The sequence below is a fragment of the Pan troglodytes genome, chromosome 4 (assembly GCF_028858775.2).
Source record: "Pan troglodytes isolate AG18354 chromosome 4, NHGRI_mPanTro3-v2.0_pri, whole genome shotgun sequence".
In the NCBI taxonomy this organism is placed as follows: Eukaryota; Metazoa; Chordata; class Mammalia; order Primates; family Hominidae; genus Pan; species Pan troglodytes.
Window position 1 is genome coordinate 55,226,850 of NC_072402.2, and position 19,945 is coordinate 55,246,794.

At 36.6% G+C, this 19,945-nt stretch overlaps 1 protein-coding gene across 22 annotated transcripts in view; it reads left to right on the top strand.

The window, feature by feature from the left end:
- The window catches only part of PDE4D (phosphodiesterase 4D), a 1,566,198-nt gene that overhangs the window by 1,133,501 nt on the left and 412,752 nt on the right, over positions 1-19,945 (top strand). For 2 of the 22 annotated variants that reach the window (XM_063810434.1, XM_063810435.1), the window contains one exon: positions 19,061-19,096. The exons of the other annotated variants lie outside the window; for them this stretch is intronic. The gene's annotated coding sequence lies outside the window, so the exon portion shown is untranslated. The remainder of the gene's footprint in view (positions 1-19,060; positions 19,097-19,945) is intronic. 22 annotated transcript variants of the gene reach the window in all.

Sequence of the window (19,945 nt, forward strand, 5' to 3'; positions counted from 1 at the left end):
TTTATAGCAATGCCCCACTCCTTGGTACCAGTCTTCTATATTAGGCTGTTGTGGCATTGCAATAAAGTAATATCTGAGACTGGGTAATTTATGAAGAAATAGAAAATTAACTGGCTTGCAGTTCCGCAGGCTGTACAAGCATAATGCCAGCATTTGCTAAGCTTCTGGAGAGGCCTCAGGGAGCTTTCAATCATGGTGGAAGCTGAAGAGAGAGCAGCTATCTCACGTGGCAATAGGGGGAGCAAGAGAGAGAGCGGGAAGGAAGGTGCTACACACCTTTAAACAAAGAGATCTTATGAGAACTTGCTCACAAAGCTATAAGGGAACCACTCCCATGACTCAGACACCTCCCACCAGGCCCCACCTCCAACACTGAGGATTACATCGCAACATGAGAATTGGAGGGGACATTCAAGGAACACCACCCTATAATGAACCCCAAGACTCTACAAGTCCAGTTAAATCATTCAAGGCTCCCAGTCAGTATTTTAGTGTCTCCCTGTTGAATATGAATAGATAGCCAAGTCTCCACAAAACTCTGAGGAAATTCTTCAACAAAAAGCCTAATACAAACAAATGAAAATAATGATGATGATTAGGTTGATATAAAAAGAGTTTAAGAAACAAATAGACGTTTCAGAAAAAATAAACTTCGTAGCCCTAGACAGATGACAAGTTATCACATTAATGAAACAAAAGGATACTATACAAAATTATCAAGTAAGAACAAAAGAGAGTTAGAATTTAAAACAATGAAAGAAGATGCTAATAAATAAAATCAGAGATGAAAAGGGAGATGTTGCCGGGCACAATGGCTCACACCTGTAATCCCAGCACTTTGGGAGGCCAAGGCAGGCAGATCATGAGGTCAGGAGTTTGAGACCAGCCTGACCAACACGGTGAAACCCCATCTCTACTAAAAATACAAAAATTAGCCAGCGTGGTGGCACGTGCCTGTAATCCCAGCTACTCAGAAGGCTGAGGCAGGAGAATTGCTTGAACCTGGGAGGCGGAGGTTGCAGTGAGCCAAGATTGTGCCACTGCACTCCAGCCTGGATGACAGAGCAAGACTCTATGGGGGGAAAAAAAAGGAAAGATAAGGGAGACATTACAAGCAATACCACAGAAATTCAAAGGATCATTAGATGCTACTAGGAGCAACTATATGCAAATAAATTGGAAAACCTAAAAAAATGATAAATTCCTAGACACATACAACCTACCAAGATTTAACCATGACAAAATCCAAAACCTGAACAGACCAATACCATCAAGATTGAAGCCATAATGAAAAGTCTCCCAGTAAAGAAAAGCCCAGGACCCGATGGCTTTAGTGCTTAAATTTGCCAAACATTTAAAGAAGTAATATCAATCCTACTCAAACTATTCTGAAAAATAGAGGAGGAGGGAGTACTTCCACACTTATTGCACAAGGCCAGTATTACCCTCATACCGAAACAGACCAAAGGCACATTGCAAAAGGAAAACTACAGGCCAATACTCCCAATGAACATTTATGCAGAAATCCTCAACAAAATAGTAGCAAGCCAAATTCAGCAACACATTAAAAAGATTAGTCATCGTGACCAAGTGGGATTTTTCCCAAGGAAGCAAGGATGGTTCAACATAATGTAAATCAGTCAGTGTGATACATCATATCAATGAAGGACAAAAACATATGATCATTTCAATTTATGCTGGGAAAGCATTTGATAAAATTCAACATCGCTTCATGATAAAAACTCAAAAAACTGAGGATAGAAGGAACATGCCTGAACACAAGGAAAGCCATATATGACAGACCCACAGCTAGTATCATATCGAATGGGGAAAAATTGAAAGTTTTTCCTCCAAGATCTGTAACATGACAGGGATGTCCATTACCCCTTGAGCAATCAGACAAGAGAATGAAAGGGTATTCAAATTGGAAAGGAAGAAGTCAAGTTATTGTTGTTTGCAGATGATATTATTTTATATTTGGAAAAACCTAAATACTTCACCAAAACACTACTAGAACTGGTAAACAGATACAATAAAGTTGCAGGATACAAATTCAACATATAAAAATCAGTAGCATTTCTATATGCCAATGGTGAACAATCTGAAAAAGAAATCAAGAATGTAACCCCATTTACAATAACTACAAATAAAATACCTAGGAATTAACTTCCTGAAAGAAGTGAAAGAGTTCTACAATGAAAACTATAAAACACGGATGAAAGAAATTAAAGAGAACACAAAAAATGGAAAGATATTTCATGTTCATGGATTGGAAGAATCAATATTGTTAAAATGTACGTAGTACCCAAAGCAATCTTCAGATTCAATGCAATCTCTATCAAAATACCAATGACATTCTTCACAGATATAGAAAAAAAATCTTAAAATTCATGTGTAACCACAAAAGACCCAGAATACTCAAAGCTATACTGAGCAAAAAGAACAAAACTGGAGGAATCATATTACCTGACTTCAAATAACACTACAGAGCTATAGTAACCAAAACAGGATGGTTCTGGCATGAAAACCCAGGAACAAATTCATACATGTACAGTGAACTCATTTTTGACAAAGGTGCCAAGAACATACATTGAGAAAGGACAGTCTCTTCAATAAATGGTTCTGGGAAAACTGGATATCTATATGCAGAAGAATGAAACTAGACTTCTATCTCTTGCCGTATACAAAAATCAAATCAAAATGGAATAAAGACTTAAATCTAAGACTTCAAACTATAAAACTATTAAAACATTGGGGAAACTCTCCAGGACATTGGCCTGAGCAAAGATTTTTTTTTTTTTTTTTTTTTTTTTTTTTTTTTAGACAGAGTCGCACTCTGTTGCCCAGACTGGAGGCTGAAGTGCAGTGGTGTGATCTCAGCTCACAGCAGCTTCTGCCTCCTGGGTTCAAGTGATTCTTGTGCCGCAGCCTCCTGAGTAGCTGGGACTATAGGTGCACACCACCATGCTGGGCTAATTTTTGTATTTTTAGTTGAGACAGGGTTTTGCCATGTTGGCCAGGTTGGTCTTCAACTCCTGCCCTCAAGTGATATACTTGCCTAGGCCTCCCAAAGTGCATGGATTGCAGGTGTGAGCCACTGCACCTGGCCTGAGCAAAGATGTTTTGAGTAATACCCCACAAGCACAAGCAACCAAAGCGAAAATAGACAAATGGGATCACATCAAGTTAAAAATACCTGCGTAGCAAAGGAAACAGTCAGCAAGGTGAGGAGACAACCCACAGAATGGGAGAAAATATTAGCAAACTATCCATCTGACAAGGGATTAATATCCAGAATATATTAGGAGCTCAACTCCGTAGGAAAAAAATCTGATAATCCAATTAAAAATGGGCAAAACACCTGAATAGACATTTCTGAAAAGAAGACATACAAATGGCAAACAGTCATATGAAAAGGTGTGCAATGTCATTGGTCATCAGGGAAATGAAAATCAAAACTACAGTTAAATATTATCTCACCCCAGTTAAAATGGCTTTTATCTGAAAGACAGGCAGTAACAAATGCTGACAAGGATGTAGAGAAAAGAGAACACTCCTACACTTTTGGTGGGAATGTAAATTAGTACAACCACTATGGAGAACAATTTGGAGGTTCCTTGAAAAACCTAAAAATAGAACTTCCATATGATCCAGCAATCCCACTTCTAGGTAGGTGTACACCCAAAAGAAAGGAAATCAATATATCTGCACTTCCATATTTATTGTAGCACTATTCACAGTAGCCAAGATTTGGAAGCAACCTAAGTTTCCCTCAATAGACAAATGAATAAAGAAAATGTGGTACATATACACAATGGAGTACTGTTCAGCCATAGAAAGAAATGAGATCCTGTCATTTGCAACAACATGGATGTAACTGGAGGATGTTATGTTAAATGAAATTATCCAGGCACAGAAAGATCATCTTCACGTATTCTCACTATTTAAGGGAGCTGGAAATTAAAAGAATTGAGATCCTGGAGATAGAGATTAGAGTGATGGTTACCAGAGGCTAGGAAGTGTAGTGGATGAGAGGAAGTAAGAAGTGGGGATGTTTAATGGGTACAAAAATATAATTAGATAGAACAAATAAGATCTGGTATTTGATAGCTCAACAGGGTGACTACAGTCAACAGTAGTTTATCATACATCTCAAAATAACTAAGAGAATATAATTGAATTGTTTGTAACTTAAAGGGTAAATGTTTGCAGTAATAGATTCCCTGTTTACCCTGATATTATTATGCATTGTTTGCCTATATGAAAATATCTCATGTGCCCCATAAATCAATCAATCAATCAATCAATCTATCTGTCTGTCTGTCTGTCTGTCTGTCTACCTACCTACCCACCTACCTACATATTATGTACCAACAGAAATTAAAAATTTAAAAAATTATGTTTTGGAGACTTCTAGAAAAATTGGTGATCATGTCACATAATCAAATAAAGAAGGTAATATATAACTCCAGAAAAAACAAAAAGTTGTTCAATAAATAAAACATAATTATGGCACACCATTTGGTTTATCAGTAAACGTTACTTTGCAGGGATGATACAATAGAACACTGAATGTTTATTTAGCCAATAATTGTTCTATAACTGTATTGGGAGGATAGAAAGAGGGAAGTAGAGAGGTGAGATTGTGAAAGAGTGTGAAATCTTCATCATTCATAATAGAAAGTCAGTTAGAAATATGGAATTTAAAAAAAATAGTTTGAGAGCCTTATGAAGAGGGTGGCACAAAAGACTCCTGCAACTTGTTCTAAGCCCTGTGCATACAATTTGGGGCGCGTGGGTTAGTTTAATAATTATTTTGTAAATATAAAAGGAACCAAAGCAACCAAATTTCTAGATATAAATGTCCTGTGTTTATTATCATGATAATAGGTAGACATCTTGGATTGGGATTATTTAACATTTGAATGGAATACCCCATTTCCCCTTTAATCTTTGATAGGTTTAACATGGTCACTAACTGTAGAGTAGGGACTCGTGGTGCTCTTTATTGGCAGAAGTGTGACTGGCTACCCCTGACCGTTCAGGAGAGGAGACATGTACACCTGGCCAATCAGACCAGCAGATTCACTGCTGGTGATGAGTGAAGTTGCAGATGTCAGGGACAGTTTGTGCTGTTCAGGTTAAATTACCCCACTTCAGCTCTCACTCTAAAGATGATTTATAACTAGTATTCTTCACCTTCAGTCTTTTCACTAGCAAGCAGGATACTTATGGAAAATAATTAGGATGAAAAGAGGTCACTCTATCACAATAATGAGTTTTTGAATTCACACTTTAAACGAGATGATCCTCCTTAGGAAAAGCAAAATAAAACGAATTTCCATGCCATTGTTGATTCTACTTGAGTTAAATACTAACATAAAAAGTTGGTTTTCTGTGCATAGCCTGGAGAATCTTGTCTCTCAGAATTATCATGCCCCAGGCCATTCCTTGCAGATTTTGAATTCCCTTTGTCTCAAAAACATCCAGAAAATCTTTTTGACCTTCGGGTGTTTGGCAGAACATGTGTTGTGAGGGCGCCGCAGTTTAGAAGAAAAGCCCTGAACTTTGTTCAAAAGAAGGGCTTTCCAGCATGCTATTCATTCAGCTTAGGACTGCCAGGCTTCCTGAAAGACAGGTGTGTCAGAAACAAAGTAAATAAACAGAAACTCACAATGTCCAGACTTTTCCCTCCAGAGCAGCACAGTTCCCTTGCTGAGCGGCAACAGCCAAGGCTTTAAGCTGTTCCCTCTCCCTTTCTGTTAATTGAGAAAACCAATTGCTGCAAGAGCAACATCAGCAGAGCTAAATGTAAATGGAGTTTAATAGAAAGAGATAAATAACCCACTGAGAACCCCTAACATTTTGGTGTAATACCCCAGAGTTCCACACCATAAACTTGGTATTCCAGTATAAAGTTCATCTCTCAATTGCATGCCACCCTCCCCCATCTTATTCACTCTCTTGCATTATTAATGGAGTGATCTCCCCCATGGGATCAAAATAGATAGATAGATAGATAGATAGATAGATAGATAGATAGATAGTCTGTACTATATGTATTAGAAACAGAGTCTGTGTTGCCCAGGCTGGAGTGCAGTGGCATGACCATAGGTCACTGTAACCTTGAACTTTTGGGCTCCAGCGATCTACAGGTGTGCAGGTCTACAGGTGTGCACCACCATGTCCAGCTAATTTTTAAAATTTTTTGTAGAGACAGGATATCTCTATGTTGCCCAGGCTGGTCTTGAACTCCTCTTCTCAAATGATTCTCCTGCCTTGGCCACCCAAAAGGCTGAGAATACAGGTGTGAGCTACCATGCCCAGCCGTAAACATGAAATTTACTTATGTTTTATGTATACCATGTGCACATAGCCTGAAGGTAATTTTACACAATATTTTAAATAATTTTGTGCATGAAACAAAGTTTGTGTACACGGAACCATCAGCAAAGGAGTCGCTATCTCATGTCAGTGACCAAAAAGTTTTAGACTTTGGAGCATTTTGGATTTCAGAGCATCTTGAATTTTAGGTTTTTGGATTGGGATGCTCAACCTGTATATATGCATACATGCATATTTATGTAACATACGTAATAGTACCTAAAACTTAGCAAATACTCATATGTTAGCTATTATTTTTGTTGGTATTACTATGAATAATAACTATTAGCATTTTCTCTCATATCTAAAATGCAGTTGGTAAATGCTAAACTCATAGGATTGTTGTAAAGATTTATAAAGTTGATAGATTTTAAATCCTTGGAACTGTGCCTTGTATATGGTGAAGAATATAAATGTGCCATCTTTCATTATTTTCACCAATAGTAATAAAAAATCACAACTGTATAGTATAGTAAACTTGTAATATAGTATATGCTCAATAAATTGTTAATTAACTTTTGTGTTCATTTCCTAGTACATATATATCACTAAGGGAATTGATACTAATGTCATTGCATGCATTAATGGTAACATTAATTATCTTCTTACACATTGGGCAAAAAAAGAAAATACCAGGCTGTCAGAACATCTTGGCCCAGAAACCTGCCTTCAGCAAAAAGACAAAAATGTGAATGAAGAGAATATGCCTTTGAGAATTGAGAGGGTTGCATTTTGCCTATTATGTATAGAGATTTGCCAATTTCCCTTTCACAAACTATGACAGTGACACTGATTCTGGATGAGCAACCTGCATAATGCTTCAGGGGCACATCTCCTCCTCTAAGGCTGCAGGCTTGCCGATGAGACAGAACACAGCCTCAATTCCATCTGCTGTCATTTATCTGCCAATACAGATAGCAGATCTCTGTGGGTCTATTGGACTTCTCAAACGACACACTATATTTTAGCAAATGAAGGGGAACCACTTGAGATCACTAAAGGTGTAAAACACCTGATGACACCTTCAATCGAAAGAAATGAGTATCCAAAATCTGAAACATTAGGCCCCACAGTACAATGGCTCTAGTGACAGATAAAAAATACTATTTCTAACCCTTATAGAATGAACTTGTTTTCAAGAGCTCGAAGAAAACTTTTATCACATTTATCTTCCACTTTTAATTAAAAAGATTATTTCTGAAATGCTAAAACTTTTGTTTTATTCACGTTTTAGAGGAAAGGAGAGGAAGAGAAACCACCTGTTACTTTCTTGATGCTGTACCCGGCACCTGCCCTTGATTGAAGATGAGTTTTGCATGGTGTCTGAACCAAAAATAACGAGTCCTTTAAAAATTATTGTCCTAAAAACCAGCAGATCAAACTACTTTCTTTTTTCTCAGAGGATTCACAAAGTATATTGTTTGGAAAGGCAAAGTCAGTGAAGAAAAAAGAGGAACGTCCCTAAATATTGGTGTTGTCATTTATAATGTAAGACTTCACTAGAATGAGATTATCTCAGGTGTGAATGGAGAAAGGTGGATGCATGCAGTGTGGAAGCAGCCAGATTCAACACACTAAAATCATTAACACATATGTTTGTGTAGTTGTGTGTAATTTTGAGGGGGAGAAGAGGAATTTTGCCTTTAATTCTCACTCCAACCACTTGACCAATAATTGGGAATCGTCTCTTTTATCCCCTATTTTTGCCCTTTGTTCTATATGTTATTTTTTTGAGATGTTCTTTATCATAAAGTGCCTTTACGTAGGCAGTATATAAGCAGTATGCAAAATTGAGTCCCCATCTCTGGCATTGATCTCAAAGTCCTTTTTTTGTTGTCAAATGCCTTTGAATCTGTGTCTTCAAACTCTGCTTGGGTTCACTCAAATCAGTATATTTCTTTCCATATGTAGGTCTTTTGATTTTTATCCTAGGTTGACTCTTTCCTGAGTTCCCTTTTACATCAGAAATTAACATTTTCCTAATTATCCAGTCTAGAAATTTTAGTCATCATTACTTTGTCTTTTCATTGATTTTTAATATCCAATCCATCCTCAGTTTCAATTAATCCTTTCTTCAAACTCTACTTCCCCTGTCTTTCATTCTTCAGCTGAGTTCACATCACATAGGTCCTCATCCATTCATGCCAGGACTTCGACAGCAGATACTAACAGGCATCAACCTCCAGACTCGTTAAATTAATCCTACACACTATTTCCAGGTGACTTACTGAAAGTCTTCATTTGATCCTGTCACTCTCCCTTTCAGGACTCTTCCAGCAGGTCACGACTGACATATCTGCAGGAGCCGGGAGCTATTCAAATGGAGAAGGCAGGGGGATCCTGGGCAAGGAGGGTATAGATATATCCTCACCTGCATGCGCAGTGACTTCTGAGCTCCTCACAGTTGTTATCATGTGAAAATATAGGCCAGGGTTGGCAGGCTTTCTGATTTTTCAAGAGAACACAGAAATTAGACTTTTAAAAAGTTGATTCAATAAATATGACAGAAGGTATATTAGGGTTCTCTGGAAGAACAGAATTAATGGAATATATATATATACACACACACATATATATAAAGGGTAGTTTATTAAGTATTAACTCACATGATCACAAGGTCCCACAATAGGCCACCTGTAGGCTGAGAAGCAAGGAGAGCCAGTCCAAGTTCCAAAACTGAAGAACTTGGAGTCTAATATTTCAGAGAAGGAAGCATCCAGCATGGGAGAAAGATGTAGGCTGGGAGGCTAGGCCAGTCTTTCTTTTCACATGTTTCTGCCTGCTTATATTCTAGCAGCGCTGGCAGCTAATTAGATTGTGCCCACCCAGATTAAGAGTGGGTCTGCACACTGACTCAAATGTTAATCTTCTTTGGCAACACCCTCACAGACACACCCAGGATCAATACTTTGTATCCTTCCATCCAATCAAGTTCACACTCAGGATTATCACAGAAGGCATACTATGTTCTGAGCTTTCTTCTCTGTACTGTAAAAAAAATACAGCAGTGAATGAAACCGACAAAAATTCTACCCTTGTGGAGTTTATATTCCAGCTGGGAGTGAAAGATGAAAATAATTTATATATTTTATATATATGTAATATATAGAAATATATATTTATTTATATATCTATATTTAAAAATATGTATGGGGAAGATTTTGTGATAAATACTATGAAGACAAGTGTATTAGAGAAGAGGTTAACGAATGTGTGTGTGGTGGATGGTGGAATTTTAAGTGGTGTTAGGAAAGACCTCATTCAGAAGGTAGCATGTGAGCAAACATGAAGGAGGTACAAAAGGTCCTCCTGCCATCATGGAGGGACAGTAAGAAGGTCCTGGTGGCTGGAGTGAAGTAGCAAAGTGGAGAATAAGGGAAAAAGTTGGAGATGAAACAGAAGGGGACTCAGAGCTCTATTCATCTTACTAGTGGCTTTGCCTTATTAAACAAAGACCTTTAAACAGATGTTAACAAGATCACTCTGACTCCTAATTTGGAGATGACTTTAGGGGAATAAGGGAAGAAAGAGAGATCAGTGAGAAGCAGAATTCTTTTTTTCAGGGTCTTTCTCATTGTTGTTCTCGCTACCATCATCCTTTGGACAGACAGGTACTCTTTTTAAGTCAATTTGATCTAAATGTGGGTTTAAAAAAAATCCTTTTCTTTGTTTAACAGCTGAGACAAAGGAATTTTAAAGCAACACTTTACTGAAAAACTATGTAGAATCAAAGTAACATGAAACTAGATAATTTGTTCTATCATAGGAGATATCTTATTCAAATGAAGTCCCCTAGAAGAAACTCTTCTTCTGACTCCCTCTTCACACTGGACAGCAGAGGCCATCTTTAACCTTCCCACAAGAGAGGGCTCCACAAGACATAGTCATTACTCAAGAGATCGAGAATCAAGACAGAGAAGTTTAGTCTCCTCCTATGCTTGCTTAAGGCTCACCTCCTTAACTCTGATTTCCTCTCCGGGAAATCTCTATTCCTCTGGTGACTGTATACTGGGATTTAGTACAACATTTAGGAAAGTGCAACCTACTCAAAATATCCAAATATAGCACCATAATTCTAACACTCTAATAAGAGGCACATCCACGTATTTTCAAGGGTGGGGAAAGATCATTAAATAACAGTATGAGTCATATTATGTCCTCAGTAAATATTAGTTACCTTTTCTTCCTCTTGGAGTGACTTTCACCACCCTCTGTAACTCATCTAGCCTTATCTAATGGGAGGCCATTTTATTTTGGGATGGCATGACTACATAATTTCAAGCTACTTCTTATGTTATTTGCCCTCTCTTAAATATCTTCCCCTTACCTCCTTCTCATACAAACCTTAAAGTTCTTCATAGGTCACAACAACTTATAAGGTCTTTTACCTAACTGAACCGATGTCTTCTCTTTGCTGTACATTTACATGTCTATAACAATCATTTTTCATTTAAATATGAAACTCTTGGATATAAAAATATTAACTTGAAAAATAGTAACCCTGATTTGCTCTTTATACTTTAACACCTTTTGTTTCTTTGTTTATAAATCCACGGTGCAAAGCTGTTTATGCAGCAGAAATTTAGTAAACATTCTGTGAATGTCTGAAACATCCATTCATCAATCCACTCACACAAAAACATTAACATATACTTTGTCATGCATTGTTAGATGTTCAAGCATGAAAATCAAACAATAGTGAAGAATAATTTATTGTAAATATTATTTTTCAGGGAAGAGAACACTTTAGAAATAACTTCTTGAGAAATTGGTTTGGGAAAATAGTATATCCAAAATTAGAGAGCGCCATCTTGTGGGCAAGTGAGTATCTCACACAAATAATAACTATTTTAAGTTGCAAAAATAGAATTTCTTCTCTTTTTTTCTTACAATTCAAATCTCCTTTTTACTGTAAATATTTGTATTGATGCATAATAATTATACATATTTAGGAGGTACATGTGATATTTTGATTCATGCATACAATGTGTGATGATCAAATCAGGGTATTTAAGATAACCATCACCTCAAACAATTATTATTTTTTGTGTTGGGAACACTTCAGCTCTTCCAGATATTTTGAAATATACAATAAATTATTGTTAGCTATAGTCACCTTTCTGTGTTATCGAACACTAGAACTTATTTCTTCTATCTAACTATATGCTTGTACCCATTAACTAACCTCTTTTCATCCCACCTCTCTCTTCCCAGCCTCTGGTAACCATCATTCTACTCCCTACCTCCAGGAGATCCACTGTTTTAGCTCCCACATATGAGTGACAACATGCCATATCTGTCTTTCTGTGCCTGGCTCATTTCACTTATTGTAATGACCTCCAGTTCCATCAAGGACACTTAGGTTGATTCCATATCTTGGCTATTGTGAGTAGTGCTGCAATAAACATGGGGGTGCAGGTGTACTTTTAATATACTGATTTCCTTTCCTTTGAATAAATTCCTAGTGGTGGGATTGCTGGATCATATGATAGTTTTATTTTTAGTTTTTTGAGAAACTTCCATACTGTTTTCTATTATGGCTGTACTAATATACATTCCCACCATCAGTGTATAGGAGTTCTCTTTTCCCAGCACCCTTCCCAGCATCAAATAAAATCTTTTAAAGAGGCTCTCTCTGTCCTAGCTGAAGAACTGAAAATATATATTAAAATTTTATATAATTAATGATATTTTAAACAATCCTTAGAAACTAATTGTAATATTTACAATTTACTTTTAAATTTCTTGAATAGCTAAAAATGAAGGCTCAGCAAAGAAATTACTAAATATCATAAACATGACATACTTTTCATAAGAAAGCTTATAAAACTGTTAATGAAAAAGGAGACAGAATTCTTAGAGATTATCTCTTTAAGGGGTCTATCACTTTTTGGGTATCTCAGGGTGCTTTGAAAATTTGACTAGATCAAATCTCTCTTGAAAAATGTAAATGTGCACACAATTTTTCATATAGTTTCAGGGGCTTCACCAACTCCCCTGCGGTTGACTCATGAACCCATTCATGAACTTCATATTTTAAATACTTACATTTTACATAATATACAATTAAAGTCTAGAAGGTTTGGAGGTAAAAGCTAAAATTTGATTCCATTATCTCTTCATCCCCAAAACCTCATGCTCACACAATTTTATAAGATTGATATAGATAGATCAAATCATGATGAAATATATTTGCTACATCGTTTGAGTTCCTAAGCTAAATCTTAAAACTTATAGTTTCTAGGCTATTAATGTTCCTTACATCAACAAAAATAAATATTTAATATTAGGTTCATGTCATTCATGGTACATCTGTCACAAATACCCTTGATGTCCATTCTATCCAAAATAAAAGAGGTTATTATGGATTTCCTTCTTTTTCAGGGCTGGGTAGAATTCCAGTGTGTGAGTGTGTGTGTGTGTGTGTGTGTGTGTGTGTGTGTACCACATTTTCTTTATCCATTCATTGTTGATGAACACTTAGGTTGATTCTGTATCTTTGCTGTTGTAAATAATGCTATAATGAACATGGGAGTGCAAATATCTTTTTGACACACTGATTTCATTTCCTTTGGATATATACCTAGTAGTGAGACTGCTGGATAATATGGTAGTACTATTTTTAGCTTTTAAAGAACCTCGATGCTGTTTTCCATAATGGCTATGCGAATATACATTCCCACCAACAGTGTAAACATCTTCCCTTTTCTCCACATCCTTGCCATCTTTCATCTTTTTTGTATTAACAGGTATGAGGTGATATCTCATTGTGGTTTTAGTTTGCATTTCCTTGATTATTAAGTGATGTTGAACATTTTTTTCATATACCTGTTGGCCATTGGTATGGCTTCTTTTGAGAAACGTCTGTTTAGATCCTTTTCTTGTTTTTTAATCAAGTTATTTGTTTTCATACTATTGACCTTTTTGAGTTCCTTATATATTTTGGAAATCCTGTCATTTGGGATCACATGGATGAATCTGGATGACGTTATGTTAAGTGAAATAAGCCAGGCACAGAATGACAACCACCACATGATCTCATTTAAATGTGAAAGCTAAAAAGGTCAAACTCATAGAAACAGAATAAAATGGTTGTTACCAGGGCCGGTGGGTGGGGGCTGAAGACTGGGGCAATGTTAGTCAAAGGACACAAAATTTCAGTTAAACAGGAGGAATAAGTTCCAGAGATCTATTGTACCTCAGGGTGACTATAGTTAACAACAATACATTGCATACTTGAAAATGGCTAAAAGAGTAGATTTTAAGTGATCTTGCCACAAAAAAAGATGTTTGTGAAGTAATGTATATATTAATTAGCTTGATTTAGCCACTTCACAATGTATACATCTATGTAAATAAAATGTTTTACATCATAAATATATACATTTTTATTTGTCAATTTTTAAATATATATATATATCTTTTAGAATTACAGCTTAGCCTTGGGTTAATGAAGTCGTGACAGTACGAGGTTTATAAAACTGAACAAAGAATCCTAACCATACACCACCCTAACTATGGAAATACAATGGAACTATTAGTTTTCTGTTTCCTCTTTCTTTCTCATTGAGAAATCATGTCCCTTCATAAAAACCATTTCTCTGTGTCAGATCATTGGAGCTCTTTTTTTCTCCATTATTATTTATAATAGTTTGTCTTATTCATCTCTTGCTAGTATGAACCTTAGTAATCTAGGTTAGTATTTCCCAAATTGGGTTTTGTGGAATGCTAATATCAACAGGTACTACCTGCAAAATGGTTGCATGGTCAAATAAGCTGAGCTTCATAAAATTAAACTGATATATTACTGGAAGCTAAATAAATATTGTAAATATACAGGAAGGAGATACATAGGCAAAATATTCCAAACTTTATTAAATATGTAACTTTTTGTTTGCTTACAGAGTAATGGGGTTGGGTGCTCCACAGAGAACATTATGGCACATGCTGAACTAGAGATAAAAAAGATAGATTTAAAAATATATGCAGATTGCTTGGACAAATTTCAGCAGGATAGTGAGAAATTGATATCTAGTGTAGAATATTCTGGGAAATGAGATTTTTTTACATTACCTGATCCTAATTCAAATATTATGATTAATTTTAAGTAAGCAGGCAATTTGATGTAATGGAGAAAGCACTCACCTGAAACAGAGTTAACGTGTTTTATTCCTTGGTACAGTCATGCTGGTTTTTAAGTGATTAGCAATTCATTTTACCTCTCCAGCTAAGGTAAAGGAATTCTTGTAGGAGTAATAGAAGCCCTGTGATTAGTATAAAACTTAGATTAAGATGCTTTGTGCAGCAATTCCCATGGCATATTTCTTTTTGTCTTTTCTCTTTCTCTTTCTTTCCCTCCCTCCCTCCCTCCCTCCCTCCCTCCCTTCCTCCCTTCCTCCTGCGCTGCCCTGCCCTTCTTTTCTTTTTCTTTCTTTCTTTCTTGACAAGGTCCTGCTTTGTGCCCCAGGCTGGAGTACCTGGGCTCGAGCTATCCTCCCACCTCAGCCTCCCAGAAATCCTGGGATTGCAGACATGAGCCACCATGCCCAGCCCCAAGTCATATTCTAAAACATGGCTTACTCCGATATTAACTGCCGTCTACAGGGGAATGGTCTAATTACTCTGCAAATGCTCTCCACCTTCTAGAGTAGTCACATTCCAATTAGTATATTTAAAGCTCTTAGAAGTCGCGTAATAAAAAAAAATTTTCTTTAAGATTTTGAAGCCATATTTACAAATTATTTGACTCTCTAGTCTTTTTCTTATTTTTATTATTCAACTGGACTCTTAACATCTCAAAAACTAGTATTCAATGTAACAGTTTGGAAAATGTTCTTATACCTTTTCTACTTTGAATAGATAAAATTGTTTTTAATTCATGCTAACAGAGATGAACCAACAATCTAAAAGAATGGACTCCTAATCAATTGTAGTGAATTGACCATATGTTCGTATTATCTGTAATTAAATGGAGGAATTTAAAAGGAGAGGTGTGAGAATGGAAGAGAAGCCTGCCTCCACACATCCTATCCAAGGCTCCTGTTTCTACCCACACACCCTACCACAGAAATACCCAAGATTTATTTTCTAGAGAAATGTTCTCAGAAAGGGTCAGGACTCTGAGAGAGAAGATGTAGCACCCTGCAGGGATGAGGTGTGAGGCTGAAACAAGGAATCAAGGGAATGTCTGCGTTGCAGGTCTGGTTCTCTGAGAGACTCCGAGATAGATAGAGATTGGGATGCAGGGTGTTTATGGGGAAATGTTCTCAGTGTGAGCACCACCGGAAGAAGAGTAGGAACAGGGTTAAAGGCTCAATGGAGGCCTCTTCTGGTTCAGTTGGGGTTTCTAAAACTTAGAGGAAGGGGTTAGGACTCTATACTATCTCCTTCCCGTTTATCAAATAGCCATTGTTTGCAGACTGCTCTGTATAAATGGGTATAATCTTGGGCAAGAGCGGTATACCCTCTACTGGAGAAACACATGCTGAGGGGAATCTGGGCAGTACATTTCAACATCCAGAATAGTCAGCATCATGAATGCTGAAACCTCGCCTCCTACCCCACCCTCTACCTAAAATGCAAGTAATCAGATTAATGATAAATTACTTAAAAAAATAGATGCTGGAGTACAATAGAGTAGTGGCTTCAATATTCTGAAGGAATTTACATTTCAACATAGACTCCTTTAGCAAGTCAAACTATGAACTAGTGTAAAGACAGAATAAAGCCATCTTTAGTGATGCAAGATCCAAAAAATGTAAAATATTAATACTATTCACTTCATTTGCCACTTGAGCTTCTATAAAATGTGACCCACAAAAAGCAGGAAGGTATCAAAAAGGAAATCATGAGATCCAATAATCAACACAGGAAATAACAGAAAGAATGCTTAGGGTGTCAGATGTCTAGCAGGCCTAGAAAGCAACTAGCTGAGAAGTACAGATTGAAGCAAGAGTACAAGGTGTTGAGGAGGAGGCCGAAAAGAGAAAATGAAATTGATAGATTATCCAATTTGCTAGAGCATCTGAGAGGGGTGGCAGATATGAGTACCATCTGGAAAAGAACCAAAGCAATTATTAACTACTAGCAAAACAGAAGTTGAGCCGTAAAGCAAATATGAACATATTACACACATAGTAAATAAGATTTATATATAGTAAAAATATGTAAACAGTGATTGTTAATTTAACTAAAAATTATGATGTAACTAGGTGAAAAAAGGGAACTGGAGATCAGTATAAGATAATTAAATGTTTATTATGATAAGAAATGAATAGATAATGGCTAAAAAAATGAAAATCAAGAAAAAAAAACCCAGTATAAGCATATTACTTAGAATTATAGAGTTAATTACCAGCAGAAACAAAATGACTTGAGAAAGAGCATTCACAATGAATATATATAGTATAGTTTTGCAGGCTGTTTTTTGAATAAGGCTTTCAGTATAATTTTAAAATTATATGTGCATAATTTCTCTATTTATCCTGATGGGTGAGTTAAATTGCCCTGACAACCTCTAAATCTTGTAACAACAAAGGTGATAGTGATTGTTGTTTCCCATACTACATATCATCGACAGGGAGCTCTGCTGCACAGCCTCCTCACTCTGGTACAGAAACTGACAGAGTTACCATCATGGACTTTGTTGATCCTTCTGGCAGAAGGAGAAAGGGGAAGAGATGGAGAGTCTCACACCAGCGAATCAACGCTTGGCCGCTGATTGGCCAGAATTAGTCACGTGGCTCCATTCAACTACAAGAGGGTTATTAAGTGCATCTACATGTGTCCTGAGGGTGGAGAGCTACAAAGAGAGAGCCAGTATCGCTAATGGTTGCCTCAATTTCCCTCATAATAATTGTTAAGTAAAAATAAAATAGGGCTTGGCGCAGTGGCTCACGCCTATAATCCTAGAACTTTGGGAGGCCCAGGTGGGAGGATTCCTCGAGTCCAGGAGTTCATGACCAGCCTGGGTAACTTGGCAAGACACCATCTCCTCAAAAAATAAAAAAAAAACTAAAAAAATAAAAAAATAGCCAGGTGTGGTGGCATGGGCCTGTAGTCTCAGCTACTTGGAAAGCAGAGGTAGGAGGATTGCTTGAGTCCAGGAAGTTGAGACTGCAGTGAGCCGTGTTTGCACCACTCGCTCTTCAGTTTGGGTGACAGAGGGAGACCCTATCTCAAAACAAATACAAAAACAAAAACAAAAATGGTTTACTTCTAGCTAAAAATTTAATTAAAAATTAAAAATTCCTATGGATAATCAGCATGTAAATATTTGTGTGATAAATATGTATGTATATAAGCAAAATATGTATATAAACAAATATACATATGGATTATATATGTATAATTTATATTTTTATATTTGGTTTTTTCATATGTGTATTATTGAGTCCTTAAACAAATGTTTTTTGAATAGCTTCTATTTACCAGGCATTGTTCCAGGTTCTGGGTATTCAATAGTGAACAAAACAGACAGACACCCCTATTTCTGTGTAGCTTATATGGAGTGGTAGGGACAGAGAGACTCAGTAAGCATAGTAAATAAATACATTGTGTAGCGTCTTAGAAGGCTCTCAGTGCTAGGGAACAAATAGTGCAATAGCAGGGGAGTTCAATATAGAGGCTGAGAATATGGTTAGAATTTGCAATAGGGAAATCAGGTTAGAAAGGGCCCTTTGAGGCAAGGATTGAAGGGGAGTGGGGATAGATTCGTGGGCAAATGGGCAGGGAATGCAAATATCCTGAGACTGGAGCAGGCTTGCGATTTTCCAGGAATGGCTGGAAGGCTAGTGAGGCTGCAGTGAGGGGACATAAGTGAGATCGTGAATGGGGACATGATAGGGGGCGTCATGTGAATATATGGAATGTAGAGACCATGCTAAAGACTGCCGTACTCTCAGTTAATTGATTGAACTCTAAGTGAAACACTTGAATTTACACCGGGAAATAAATTGCCCAGCATCTAGAAGATGATTAATATTTCATGTAAACCAACTTGGTCACACTATGAAGATGGAAATGTAAAACTTGTTACTTTTCTATCCATTATTAATTGCTTAAAGCTCTTCCATGCTTTATATACTGCAGTAAGCATTTATGTTTCAGCAAAGTATTGGCATAAAATAAAGCTTACAGGATGGTGCGAAGGCAATATTTTTTGAGTGTCTACAGCATGCCACAAAATCACTTCAATGCTTAGAATAATTGAATTACATAAATATAATGTCCCCATTTTATAGACGAAAATACTGAGGCTCAACAGACATAAAATGGCTTGAGTTACCAGGCTACAGTAGAACTAGGATTTAAGTCCAGGTCAGTCTGACCCCAAAACCTTTTCTTTTTTCATTGTTTGGATTTAGCACCCCCAAAAATGTCTTGTAATGCAGATTTCCTGGGTCCAGGGAATTGTTTAAGTTTTTGTTCTAAAAACTTTCTTATGAAGCAGATTACATATGGAAAATGACCCTATGGACTATGAGAATTGGCCTTTAGAGAATGTCACTGCCAGCCCTGTTGGTATCTATAAGAACCAATAAGCATTATTTACAGAGAACGATATACACAGTGATAATTAAGAAATAACTATATTTATGTTGACAATTTTGCCAAATTTACTAGAAAAAAATAAAATATCCTCTGATTTGAGATTTATTGTTCTTTTCTTTTGCAGGTAAGTTTGGAAATTTTTTTTGCTTGTGGAATAGAGGTATGGTATCACTTTTTTCTGAATTTTATTTTAATTGCTTTTAACATTGAGCACCTTTCATAAGTAATATGTTTCACCACCCATTCGGTTGTTGTTGTTGTATATATTTGGAAAGTAACATTGTGGGTTTGCGTTATTTGATTCAGAAATGTTACATATGTGATTCCATATGGTAAATCTATGCAGTGTTTGTATTTGGGTTTGTGTTTAAATTATTTCTGTGTCAAGTATAAGGAAGAGGATTGTAGTGCGGGGCCTGTGTCAGGGAAATGGGGGACTGTAAAGAACAGAGGAAAGAATATGCATGTAATGAGAGGTTGAAAGGCTGAGAAGGGCAGCTCCAGGCATGTAATCTACACTGGCCATGAATGCATGTTATGAGGAAAAGATGCCTTTTCATGAACAAAATAATCAACTGAAAACTGTTTTCATTCACTTTTCTAAGCCCCTAGTTTTTTGTTTTCTCCTATTATTGTGCAAAATTTCTGGCCAGACTATTGCTGACATGTACCTTTGAATTAAAAAAATGGCTGTAACTATTCTGAAACATGTTAAGTTAGAAAGCAATAAAATAGATCCACTTCCTGGAAAAAAGCTCTTATTAACTATACGTCAACTATTTCAGATAAGGAGTAGGAAGTTTCAGTAAAGCTTCTAGATACACAAAAGAGAGGATAAAATATTAGAGGGACTTAGAAAGACGTGATATTTGCACTGAGGAAAGAAGGTAGCCTGTAAGTTGACCACATAGGACCACGGCTTTATTATTGTGCACTGTGCTTTCATTAGTATATAAAAGAGGTGATTGTGTGAGATTTGAATCAAGCATGAACTTAAACTAAATTCCAT